Below are 12,453 nucleotides of genomic sequence, written 5' to 3'. Positions count from 1 at the left end.
ATATCATCTATAGATATTTTTTCTCTGGTATTCACAAGGTCTTCATCATCACTATCATCCTCAAGCTTTAATTTTTTAACACCATTTTAGCAATCTCACCATCACTGATGGACTACACAACAGGTGCATATTAGTCAATATTCAGCACTTTATTAATATCAGCTGTCTCTAACTTATTAACATTTTCAGATGATAGACTTCTGGCACAAGCAATCATCAGCATTTCATCACTAACTTGGAAACCTTCAAAGTCGTCCTCTACTGGTTCATTTTCATCAAATGATTGCCAAAGGTTATGCCAAGCATTTTGTAATGCTGATCTAGGTACATCTTTCCAGGCATTGGCAATTGCATAAATGGCATCCTTAAGACTTAATTCCTTGAGAAAGTCTTGAATTTTTATGCCTCTGTTAATTGCATCAAGCATGCAGTTTAGAAAATAATCTTTACTGTATACTTGGTCTTCATGGAATGTAAAATTCCTTGGATGTCACATTGAGTAGGAGGCCAATGACAGAAACATTATTTTGAGGCCAATGACAGAAACATTATTTTGAGATATTTAACACCATGACACTTCTTAAATTTCTGCAGCCAACCTTCTGAATATTCACACTCACTATCAATGTTCATTTCTTGATGGTATTTTTTGGCTTGTTTCATTACTATCAAACCAGTCAATAATATGCGTTCATGCCTTCTTTGCCAAACCCACTCAAATCTGCACTCAATTTAAATCTTTGTTTTTTTGTCCTATGCAGTGTTTTCCTGGTTTTCATTAATTTCTGGTCAGCATTCTTACTGAAACCCTTCAACAACTTGTCTTTCTGTTTCTTTATGTCATATATACCTGTCAGCTGTTGTATAGACACACCTTGATCAAGCTTCTTCAGTACCTCAACTTTCTGTGCTATTGACAGAGATAAACACTTTCTTTTCTTCTCCTCACTGCTACCCTGAATGGAATCTTCATTTCTTTGCCATTTTCCATCCCTTTGACCTTTTCTGCTTCTCACTGCCACCCTGAGTTGGAATATACGGCTCTTCTTTGCCACTTTTCAGCCCTCGGACTTGAATTACACAGAGATCAGGAGAAAAGCATGCACCTGCATTGGTTTCAGCTTGTGTCATGCCTGTTTGCGTCAAATTTCAGTTTTCAGAGTTTTTTGGTTTTCAGAGTTTTGGATAAAGGATCTTGTATATTATGAGGATGTGGCTAGTATCTGCCATGACCTTTACTAAAGAAAAAATGGTATATCAAGTCTTAATTAAACATCACATTTATTCTGTTAAATTACTGGGTCCAGTTCTGCCTTGTCCACCAGTGGTTTAATTTAGGGCCTTTTTTTTCAGGCCGAATAGCATGGGCCAGTATACTAAATGCACTAAAGCCCATATAGGTTGAATGGGCTTCAGTGCATTTGCCACGTGGCATTTGCTACTGCGGCTTGATAAAACCCTTAATTTGGTTATACAGTATCTAATCTACCGATAGCAATAAGTTCAAGTTGGATTGTGTATACCTCTTTGGATAAAGTATTTTTTTTTATTTTTAATAAAGATTGGTGTGTGTGTATCGATATTCAGCGCTTAACCACTTAAGATTACTGCATAAATAGGATCACAGAGAATGCAGTGCTAGCTTTATGCAGTTTTTCTTATGTGGTTAAATGCTGAATGTTGCATTTAACTGCATAAATGTCAGCCTGCCCCATAAGCTCAGATATTCATTGCCAGTGCATTTATATGGTCCATTTTTGAATATCTAGGGATAACATAAGAATAGCCTTACTGGATAAGACCAATGGTCCATCTAGCCCAGTAGCCCATCCTTACGATGGCCAATCCAGGCCACTAGTACCTGGCAAAAAACCCAAAAGTGGCAACATTCCATGCTACCGATCCATGGCTTCCCCCATGACTGTCTCAATAACAGACTATGGACTTTTCCTTCAGGAAATTTTCCAAACCTTTCTTAAAACCAGCTACATTAACTGCTCTTAGCACAACCTCTGGCAATGCGTTCCAGAACGTAAATTTTCTCTGAGTGAAAAAAAATATTTCCTCCTATTGGTTTTAAAAGTATTTCCCCATAACATCATCGAGGGTCCCCCTAGTCTTTGTAATGTTTGACAGAGTAAAAAATCGATCCACTTGTTCTACGCCACTCAGGATTTTCAATCATATCTCCCCTCAGCCATCTCTTTTCCAAGCTGAAGAGCCCTAACCTTTTTAGTGTTTCCTCATACGAGAGGAGTTCCATCCTTTTTATCATCTTGGTCGCTCTTCTTTTAACCTTTTCTAGTACCACTATATTTTTCTTGAGATAAGGCGACCAGAATTGAAAGCAGTACTCCAGGTGAGGTCGCACCATGGCGCAATACAGAGGCAGTGACAAAAAAAATGCTGTCACCAGCTTATCTCTTAAAATAAGTTATATGTAAACATCTGTATCAATGCCTTTTCTGAATGTTATCTCCAAGTTGTTTTTATTAATAATTTATTTATTTAAAATTTTATAAACCGTATATTAACTATACGGTTTACAAAAATTATAGTATTAGTTCAACTACAGTCATAGAAGTAAATACCCAGTAAAGGAAGCCTAATGTTTGAAATGTGCTTTAAGGGTCCTTTTACGAAGGTGCGCTAACCAATTTAGCGCGCACAAATTATTAGTGCATGCTAAATACTAAGGTGCCCATAGAATATAATGGGACCTTAGCATTTAGTGTGTGCTAATCTTTGGCCTTTATTACTAAAGGCCCCTTTTACAAAGCCGCGGTAGTGACTTCCACACAGCAAATGCTTTACAGTCCATTCAGTTCCTATGGGTTGCATTCCATTTGCTTCCCCAGGACTCACCACCATGGCTTTGTAAAAAGGGCACTAAATGAATGTTGATATCATAAAATCAATCTAATTAGAGTCTGTGGTAGTTTTATTTTAGTTATGGTTCATTATCATTGAAAAGATTTGAAAAAGTGTAATTTGCTTTTTGTTTTTATTATTATAATTATTATTATGCACCCAGCTGAAAATATATTTGCTTGAGTTTACTGGTAAAATTTAAATAATCAAGTAAATATAACTTTTTTGATTATTCCCCCTTTTACACTGGCACAGAAAGTAGTTCCGTATAGGCTTCCCATGTATTTTTCTAGTTCTGCCACATTACCATGTGACATAAATAATAATAATAATTTATTTTTATATACTGCCAGTTCACAGCAGAAAAGGCTGAACATCCAGCAAATATACAGTTGAAAAAGTTACGTCAATTTCTAGAATGTACACAATATGCTAAAAAGCATTAGGAAGCTTGGATTACAAATTTGTCAAATAATTGTGTCTTTAATAGTTTTCTTAAAAAATAATAGGATGAGACTACTGGCATGATTTTGCCAAACCAGGCGTTCATTTTGGCTGTCATGTAAAGAAAGGGTTAAGGTGTTCAGATTTCTCTGGCAAGGTTAGTTCAGACATTTCATTTTTTCCCCTTCACTTTTTAATCTTTTATCTAAAGCATAATAACAGTTTTCCAAGTCATTCTTATAGAAAACATATGATCAATTCAACTAAAGCACTTGAAGGTTTTTTCTTAGTCTGTATGACCACTGTATTAATTTCTCTTTCACAACTCAAAAGAATGAATTTATATCTGAAAACATCTTTTTGTGATCTTTGTTCTTTGGAAAATAGAATACCCCAAACAGAAACACAATGAACAATAAAAAAGAAAAAAAAACAATTCAGGATGTCAGTGGTTGCCCTTCTTACTGTTATGAGCTCTGCAGGTAGCTATATAGTGCTCTCTGAAGGAGGCAGTACCTTCAATCCAAAGTATAAAATCATTTTGTTCCATAACATTCTTTAGCTTAGACCATAGCAAAGATAAAACAAGAAGCCATCATCATTCAATCAGGAGAAATTAATGTGTGTGTGAATCTCTAGCAAAGAAATAAAAGTTTCATTTCAAGATATGTTTCATTATATCTAAAGGAGTGGCCACAGAAAATTATTTAATTTCTGGTTGTAATTTTAACTTACTTCAGCCACAGTATGATAATCACTAAATCCTTTTCATCCGATTACACAGTCCAGATGAATATTCCCCTACCAGCAAAAGAAGGTAGAAAAACCAAACTCTTCTAGTGACATCACTACCATAAGGACCAGTGTACTTTTGAAACATTCAGTATTTCTCTCCCTCCAGCAAATGGTGTAGGTTAGGCTGATTTAGTAGGTTTGGAAATGTAGCCTATCTTTTTCATGGATTGCAATCTATGGCTTACAGTCTCTGAGGGTAGATCCTCTAGTTCAGGGGTGCCCACTATTTTGGCTTGCGAGCTACTTTTAAAATGACCAAGTCAAAATGATCTACCAACAATAAAATTTAAAAAAACACAAAGCACACTGTATGCACAAAAAATATTAATTATCATTTATATTTGGGGTTTTTTTTCAAAGAGGTCAAGGCAGATGACTTTAAAATATGCAATGTCACCTCAGTAAGAACTATACAAAAATAGACAAATATACCCCCTCCCTTTTTACTAAACCGCGATAGCAGTTTTTAGTGCAGGGAGCTGCGCTGAATGTCCCGCCCTTCTCTCGATGCTCATAGGATCCCTGCGTTAAAATCCACTACTGCAGTTTATTAAAAGGGCCATAGTGCAAAATATAGACAGTAGATATAAATTCTCAAAATTTTGATCACTAAATTGAATATAAAATCATTTTTCCTACCTTTGTTTGGTGATTTCATGAGTCTCTGGTTGCACTTTCTTCTTCTGACTGTGCATGCAATATTTTTTTCCTCCTTTCTTCTTCCTGCATGCTTCGTCTCCTCTAGACCTCATTCCATTCCCCAACCAACAACTCTGTCCTTCCATGAGTCCAACTTTTTCTTCCTCTCTCCCTGCCTGCCCCCTGCCAACTGACACACTCCATTCCCTTCCCCTTTTCCTTCCTCTTTCCCTGCCTACCTCCCCTTTCTTCTTTTCTGTCTCCCTGCCCCCTTCTTACTTTCTTTCTCTCTGCTCTCTTTCTTTCTGTCTCCCTGCCCCCTTTCTTTCTTTGTCTCCATGCCCCTTCATTCTTTCTCTCAATGCCCCCCCTCTTTTCATTCTTTCTGTCTCCATGCCCCCTTTCATTCTTTCTGTCTCCATTTCCCCCCTTTCATTCTTTCTGCCTCCCTGTTATTCCTCCCTGTCTTTCTGTCTCCCCGTTTTTTCTCTCCAAAGCCACCACCAGGGCTGTGGTCTGGAAACAAGCCCCCAAGCCACTGCCGACGTCTGGGAACAGGCCCATAAATCACCGCCAACGTTGCCACCAAGTTCTCCCTGTTTCCCGACGCCACAACAGGCCAGGAGCCTTCCCCTGACGTCAATTCTTATGTTGGGGGAGGGGGGGAGGCTGGCTTGCCCAGCACTTCTGTAGTCATTGCTGGCCTGTTGTGGCATCGGGGAACAGAGATAATGCAAAGGTAACATAAGTCAATCGCGGAGCCCATTAACTCGTGTTGCCTTTGGGATCGACTGGTTGATCGCGATCGATCTTTTGGGCACCCCTGCTCTAATCAGTTGCTTTTGGGTTCCAGGCCTCAGTCCTTAACCCAGTTGAGGTTGGAGAGCTTTTCCCTCCAGATCCTGAAACCTAACTCACATGCTTGTTCTTGGTGAGACAGTTTGGTTCCTGCCAGTGGGGGTATATATGTGTGTGTGTGTGTGTGTGTGTGTATGACCACCCTCTCCCAGTGCACTCCCACAGATCTCTACATTAAAACAAGTAAACAAAAAAAGAAGTTGTTTACAGGATGGCTTTATTTCCCTAGCTGTGTACTAAGGAAATAAAGTTGCTTGAGAGAGAGAGATATATTTTCTTCCTATGAGATGCTGGCAGGGATAGGCATTGAGGAGAGAACAATTGCCTAGGCCGCTCGGGGTAAGTGAGGGTGTCAAGCCTATTGGGGGGAGGAGGGTTTCCCTGTCAGCACAAAGCTGGGGGAAAGGAGATGCCTGCAGGAATCAGTGGTAGAGCAGTCTGAGAGAAGCAGGTTCCACAGATGATTATTATTATATGTCAAATAATACATTTTGAGAGGCATTTAAAAAAATATATATATCTAAGTCCAAAAAGGAAAAAAAAAAAAAGTCCTGCTCATAATATTCAAAGAAACTGGCCATTTCACAGCCATAATCAAACAGGGAAAACATCAAGAATTTCTGTTTGATTATGGCTGTGAGATGGACAATTTTGCATTGAAAACATCCAAAATAAATAGTCATTTTCCAAAGTGAAACATCCAACTTTTGAACAACAAAAACCCAGGGACATGAACATCTGGCTGGCATCATTTTCAAAAGTATGGCCCAAAGACATTCTTGCAGACCAGAGGAGTAACTTAATGGTTAGTGCAGTGGACTGTAAGTCACGGGTTTACATTCCACTAAACTTCTTTTTAAATTTGTAAATGTGATCCCAAGTTTCCAAGTTTATTATAAGATTTGATTAATCGCCTATTCTAGGTTCTAGGCGATGTACATCATAAATTACAGAGTTAGGGTAAAAATACATATTTAGAACAACTTAAAACAAATCAAAATAACCTAAAACACATAACATGACTAAACATATACAATAGAACAATAAACATATGTGATGACAATAGGTAAGGTAATGGGAAGAAATACAATTCAATATAAAAGAAACATTTAAGGATAAAAACAGTAGGGAGAGGTGCAGAAATTTGATATGGACTACAAAAAAGATTCAATATAAAATGTAAAAAAAATCAATTAATCATTAAAAGCATCTTTAAAAATAAATCCCTTAAGTTTGCTCTTAAATTTATCTAAAATTCTTTCTTCTCTTAAATAAATTGGCAAGGCGTTCCAGGCTAGAGGAGCCGTAACTGAAAAAATAGAATGTCGTCGTGGACCTGAAAATTTCTTACCATGCCTGAATGTACATATATATATATATAAAGTTGATGTATGACTTGAACACAGGTCCTTTGGTTCACAGTCCACTGCACTAACCACTAGGCTATTCCTCTGATGTGTCTACGTACTGCTTTGATCAGAATGGCAATACGAGCTGTAGCTGACATGCAGACCGATGCTCAGAACCTAACAACCAATTAGAGCAAGACTAGCACTGGCATTAAACTACACTCAAGTTTACAGGGCACTAGTGCAGGAAACAATCTACCCAGCAAATATTATCATGATCATATTTAATTGAAAGCAAAAGAACCATTAAGTATTCTATTCCAATGTCCAGAGGAACAGTGCATAAAACAACAACTCCCTAACACAGAAAACTTACCGCCAGATCATATCTGGCATTGGAATGTGCCAGCCTCTACTGGCTGCTTTTCTTACCTCCTCCTGTACCCCTTGAGAGTAAAAGACTGTCTGTACTCCTTGGAAAAGGAAAAAAAAAAAAAAAAAAAAAGCCTGTTGAAACTTTAATTTTCTTTTCTTTTTTTTTTTTTTCAATCCTGTGGTGGAGCCATGTGAGCAGGCAGAGTAACTTGCACTTTACTGCCATCTGCCCAAGTGTGGAAGAGGTGGTTATTTTTCAGGTTGGAGGGGAAGCAAGAGAATAAAAAGCCGGTGACTAAGCAGGAGGCGGAGAGCGAGGCAGTAAACTGCATTATTTCTCCCTCCAAGCATGCATATGAGTTACACTTATTGCAAAATTCTTGTGTGCGTGCATTACATATATTCCTCCCCCTTAACTTCCCAATGCTAATAGCGCACATATAATTTGCTTATTAGTGTTAAGAATTGGGATTTTTTTTGGTGCTGCTCTGCCAGTATTTTCCAGCGCTGTTTCTTATAGTGCCAGAGTTCTGAGCATCGGCCTGATGGTTTTCTTTCCCAGTTTCACTTTTAGGGGAGAGGTGAGGGGACAGCAACCACTGGGTTATTAAGAAGGGATCATGCCTTAATCCCTCTAATTGTCAGCTGCTCAATTAGGACAACTTTGTCTAACTTGGATGTGGCTGAAATGGATCTAGAAACGTCCTTCCTTTTAGACATGGATGTTTCTTCCCATTCGAAAATCCCTGTTGGATGTCCTACTTTTGGACTCTCCCTAGTCCTGCCCAAAATACACCCACAGCATGCCCCGTTTAGATGAACTGCAGTGTGAAACATACAGATTTTGACTTTCCAAAATCAGAATTTGGACGATTCTAGCAGAAAGACTTTAAAACATTTTAAAACATCTATCTGCTTTGAAAATGAGCATTTTTATTAAATAGAGGAAGAGAGTAAGTACTTTTAGGAACTTCCAGCATGTAGCTGTATCTGGTGGATAAACTGGAAGCCCGGCTCTCCTGCAACAACAGATGAGCTAGTAGTGGTAAGCTACAGAGGTTTGTGGACAAGGCAGGCTTAGCAATATGCTTTCCTCAGGTGTGACAGCTCTCCTTGTGCTAACATGCAAGCAAGGATGCTATCAGATTCTCCATAAAAAGAAACAATTCCAAACTGTGTCAACAATGCTGGCCAGCAGGTAGCATATTGCAATTTGGGGATTTGTGTTGTAAGTTTATCCACCAAAGTGAGCTTCTTTGGCATTGTCATACAGAAGTTTCCAGAATACACCAACACTTACAGCAGTGATATCTCTGAAAGAGTTTGTTTCTCTACCTCCATCTGCTGGTATAGGGACACATTTATCAGGTCTGGTCTAGCATGACTCAAAGAATGGAAGTTAACAGGGATGAATAAATTTCACTTAAGGATAATAGCACAAAAAGGTATTCATTTTACAGTTTACCTACATGGCACTATAGAACTGTGAAAAACATGAAGAAAAAGACCCCATTAAAAATTGTTGAAATACATGCAGCTTTAGATGGCATTATAGACCTTAATTATCTATGATTCAAACAATTTTTATTGATGCAAACAACATAAAATACAACTTAATACACTTAATACAATAATGATGCATCAAATACAATAATATAATAAACACACATAAATAATGCCTTCAACCCCCAAACAAACCCCACTTAATATATGACTATGTTTTGAAAACTTTCAATACCCTCAAACTCCCCTCCCCAAGCCTCCCCCTTCCCCACCCAATGATACTTTCTACCCCACCTCATCAAAACACACCATTTCTATCTCAATCCTACTAAATAAAAACCCAATTAGGATATCCATCTTAAAACTGCACTTCGGCCTTTAGGATGTAAGGCTTGCAAATATGGATCCCAGATTTGCATAAACAACAACTTTCGCTTCCTAGCCCTTCCAGCTACTCTAGCTTCCCAGATGGCCAACTGATGTAACTGGTTCCGCCAATGCCAAAATTTCGGAGGGTCAGGGATCGTCCAATATTGAAGAATACATTTTTTGGCCAATAGATTCATCTTCCTACACAGCGCCCTATGCCCCTTAGGCAAGTGTCCAAAAGCCTCTGGTAAATCCAAAATAAAATGGGTCTGAGAGCAGCGTAAAGATCTTCCAATTATCTCTGACGTATAAGATATTATTCGCTTCCAAAAGTGCTGAATAATGGGACAAAACCAAAATGCATGTCCCAATGTATGACCCCCTTTCCCACATTTGTGACACAATGGAGTAGAAAGACCCCCACTATAAAACAACTGTGTACGAGTGAAATAGGCATGTAAAGTTACCCTATAATACGTTTCTCTTAACCATGCTCACGGTGTCACCCCCAGGTGTCACCCTTAAAGTACGAGCTACATCCCAATGTTCCAAATTAAGCTGTAATTCTCTCTCCCATTTATCCTGAATATATTGGTAGTCCTTGTCTGGTTGTAATTTTTGTAAGCTAGCATGAATGCTAGACACTGAAAATGACACCCCCTCTTCCCTAGTAAACAACTCTCGCAGTCTAGCCACCAAATGCATACTCAATTGTGCTCTGTCAAGGGATCTCACATAGTGTTCAACTTGAAAACATGCAAACTGCGCTACCCAGGTCTCCCCCACCTTAGCTAACAAATCTGTATGGGTCAGCAACTCCCCTTCATCCCTCAAAATATGTTCTAAACTTCAAACACCTCTCGCTCCCCATAATCTATACTCTCTAGAATCCCGACTTGGAAGAAAGGCCGGATTACCTTGCAAAGGCAAGAGATCGGAAACCATCGGATTCCCTCCCAAGATTTGCACAAGCCAACGTCTGTAATGTGTTAAATAATACACTTAAATGATTAAAAGAGGGCAATGCCCTCCGGGTACTATGTAATAATGCAAACACATGATAAGGAGCAAAAAACTCACGTTCCATTTGAAGAGGGGTATAAATGCTGGTCATATTTACCCAATCTCCTAAATGATGAAGGAGACACGCATAATTATAGATCCTCATATAGACCTTAATTATCTATATATACAGGATGCCAACAAAAACACTCCTTGATTTTAAATGGTTACAAAATCAAAATTTATTGGAATATTCTTTCACCTTTGAGGCTACAGTTTCATGAACTCAGAAAGTTTCATATGGTATCTGTTGATTATATACACTCGATGTGCGCCCCACCTGTTACTTTGCATACATCGATGCAATAATCGAGCTCGGACCAGACTCTCCAAAGCATATCCAGTGTGATTGCGTTTATAGCTTCAGTGATACGTTCCTGCAGATCATCCATATTTGTGGGTAGTGGAGATATGTACACTCTGTCTTTCACGAAACCCCAAAGAAAAAAGTCACAAACGGTGATCTTGGGAGCCACTTGAGGAATACCTGGTCATTTTGTCACGTTGCAATGTCTGAAGATTATAACTTCTGCACCAATTGCAGCTTATAAGAGTGAAAGTGCAAGCAATTGTGTAAGATCTTGCTAACCGTGCATTTTGGGACTTGTATTTACTATCAATTTATTTATAAGTATATTCCAATAAGTTTTGATTTTGTAAGCATTTAAAATCAAGGAGTATTTTTGTGGGCACCCTGCATGCCTTTTAATCTTCATTAATTGGTTTTCATTGAGGCTATTACATAAACTGCATCAGAGAAATGTAAATAACATCGGGATCTCAGATAATACAATATCCATCTCTTTTAATTGACCAATGGCAGTTCTTATTTTCTGCATAGTCGCACAGCTACATTAGTTTTAGTTCTAGTGAGATAACATAATGTGAGCCTAACCACAGACTGGAAGATTGTGCCCTCAGCTGCCTCAGGATTTCCACCTTGAAGTTGAAGACTTTTACATTATTCTTTGTTGTAGAGACATGGAAGGGAATTTGTACTTCATAAATTTATTTGCTGCAGACTTTCAATCTTTCTGCTTTCCTTTCTTATTGATCATATGCTATGATAAGTAGCTTAGACTATTGTTTTAGCAAGATAGAGAATGGTCAATAAAGGAAAGATATACAGTATAACTTTCATTATATTTGCTATTTGTGCTACTTCTACAGGACAAGGTTACTCAATAAGTATTTCCCTTTTTTAACCTACAGAGCGCTGCCTTCTGTTCCCCAAGCACTGCATTATATGGAGGGAAGAATACATAAGTCCTTCAATGCAATCAAACCTGCATGCTCTCAGACTGAGGCCGGGGTCAATATACTGTAGTTTTTGTCCTTTAACTGTGTGGCTCCAAATTTAAGGACAGCCAAGCACAGAGTAACGACAAACAATGACAAATCAGAACCATGGTCCAACCCTTATGGTGTACCCTAAGGATCACCATTATCCCCAACTCTCTTCAATCTCTACACTGCATCCCTCAGCATCTGCCTAGACAAAATAGGCTTAACCTCCTATAGCTATGCAGATAACATCAACATTCTCCTTCCTTTTGATCAGCCAATGCCCACCATGACACACTACACAGAACTCTAGAAACAGTGGCAATATGGATGAAAGACCACAAACTAAAACTGGACCCAGACAAAACAAAATTCATACTTCTCGAAAAAAAAAAAAATAAAACCCCAACCATAACAAACCTAGTAATAAACTTAATCACATACCCCATTCAACCCACTCTAAAACTTCTGGGAATGACGATAGACAGATGCTGCACCATGCAACCACAAATCAACAAAACAATACAGAAATCATTTGTGGTCATGAGAATCTTAAGGCAAGTTCAAAAATTCTTTGACAGAAAACAATTCCAGCTCATGGTCCAGTCCCTAGCTTTAGGTCTCCTTGACTACTGCAGCATCCTCTATCTCCCCTGCCCCGTAATAATGATAAAACAACTACAAACAGTACAAAACACAGCCCTGAGACTAATCTATTCACTAAGAAAACACGTCCACATCACCAAGGCATACCTTGACTCACACTGGCTCCCAATTCAAGCAAGAATACTATGTAAATTCTACTGTCTACTATTTAAATTCATAAATGGTTACAGCCCAGCCTATTTGAACAACCGCTTAATCCAAACTACCACAACCAGACACAGGAGAACCCAGACACCAT

The 12,453-nt window shown here is 38.5% G+C and overlaps 1 protein-coding gene across 6 annotated transcripts in view; it reads left to right on the top strand.

The window, feature by feature from the left end:
* The window catches only part of DIAPH2 (diaphanous related formin 2), a 1,499,255-nt gene that overhangs the window by 549,477 nt on the left and 937,325 nt on the right, over positions 1–12,453 (top strand). The gene's annotated exons all lie outside the window — the stretch shown is intronic.

Source organism: Geotrypetes seraphini, chromosome 5, assembly GCF_902459505.1.
Source record: "Geotrypetes seraphini chromosome 5, aGeoSer1.1, whole genome shotgun sequence".
Lineage (NCBI taxonomy): Eukaryota > Metazoa > Chordata > Amphibia > Gymnophiona > Dermophiidae > Geotrypetes > Geotrypetes seraphini.
The sequence above is the reverse complement of the archived record's forward strand: the minus strand, read 5'-3'. Positions and strand labels throughout refer to the sequence as shown.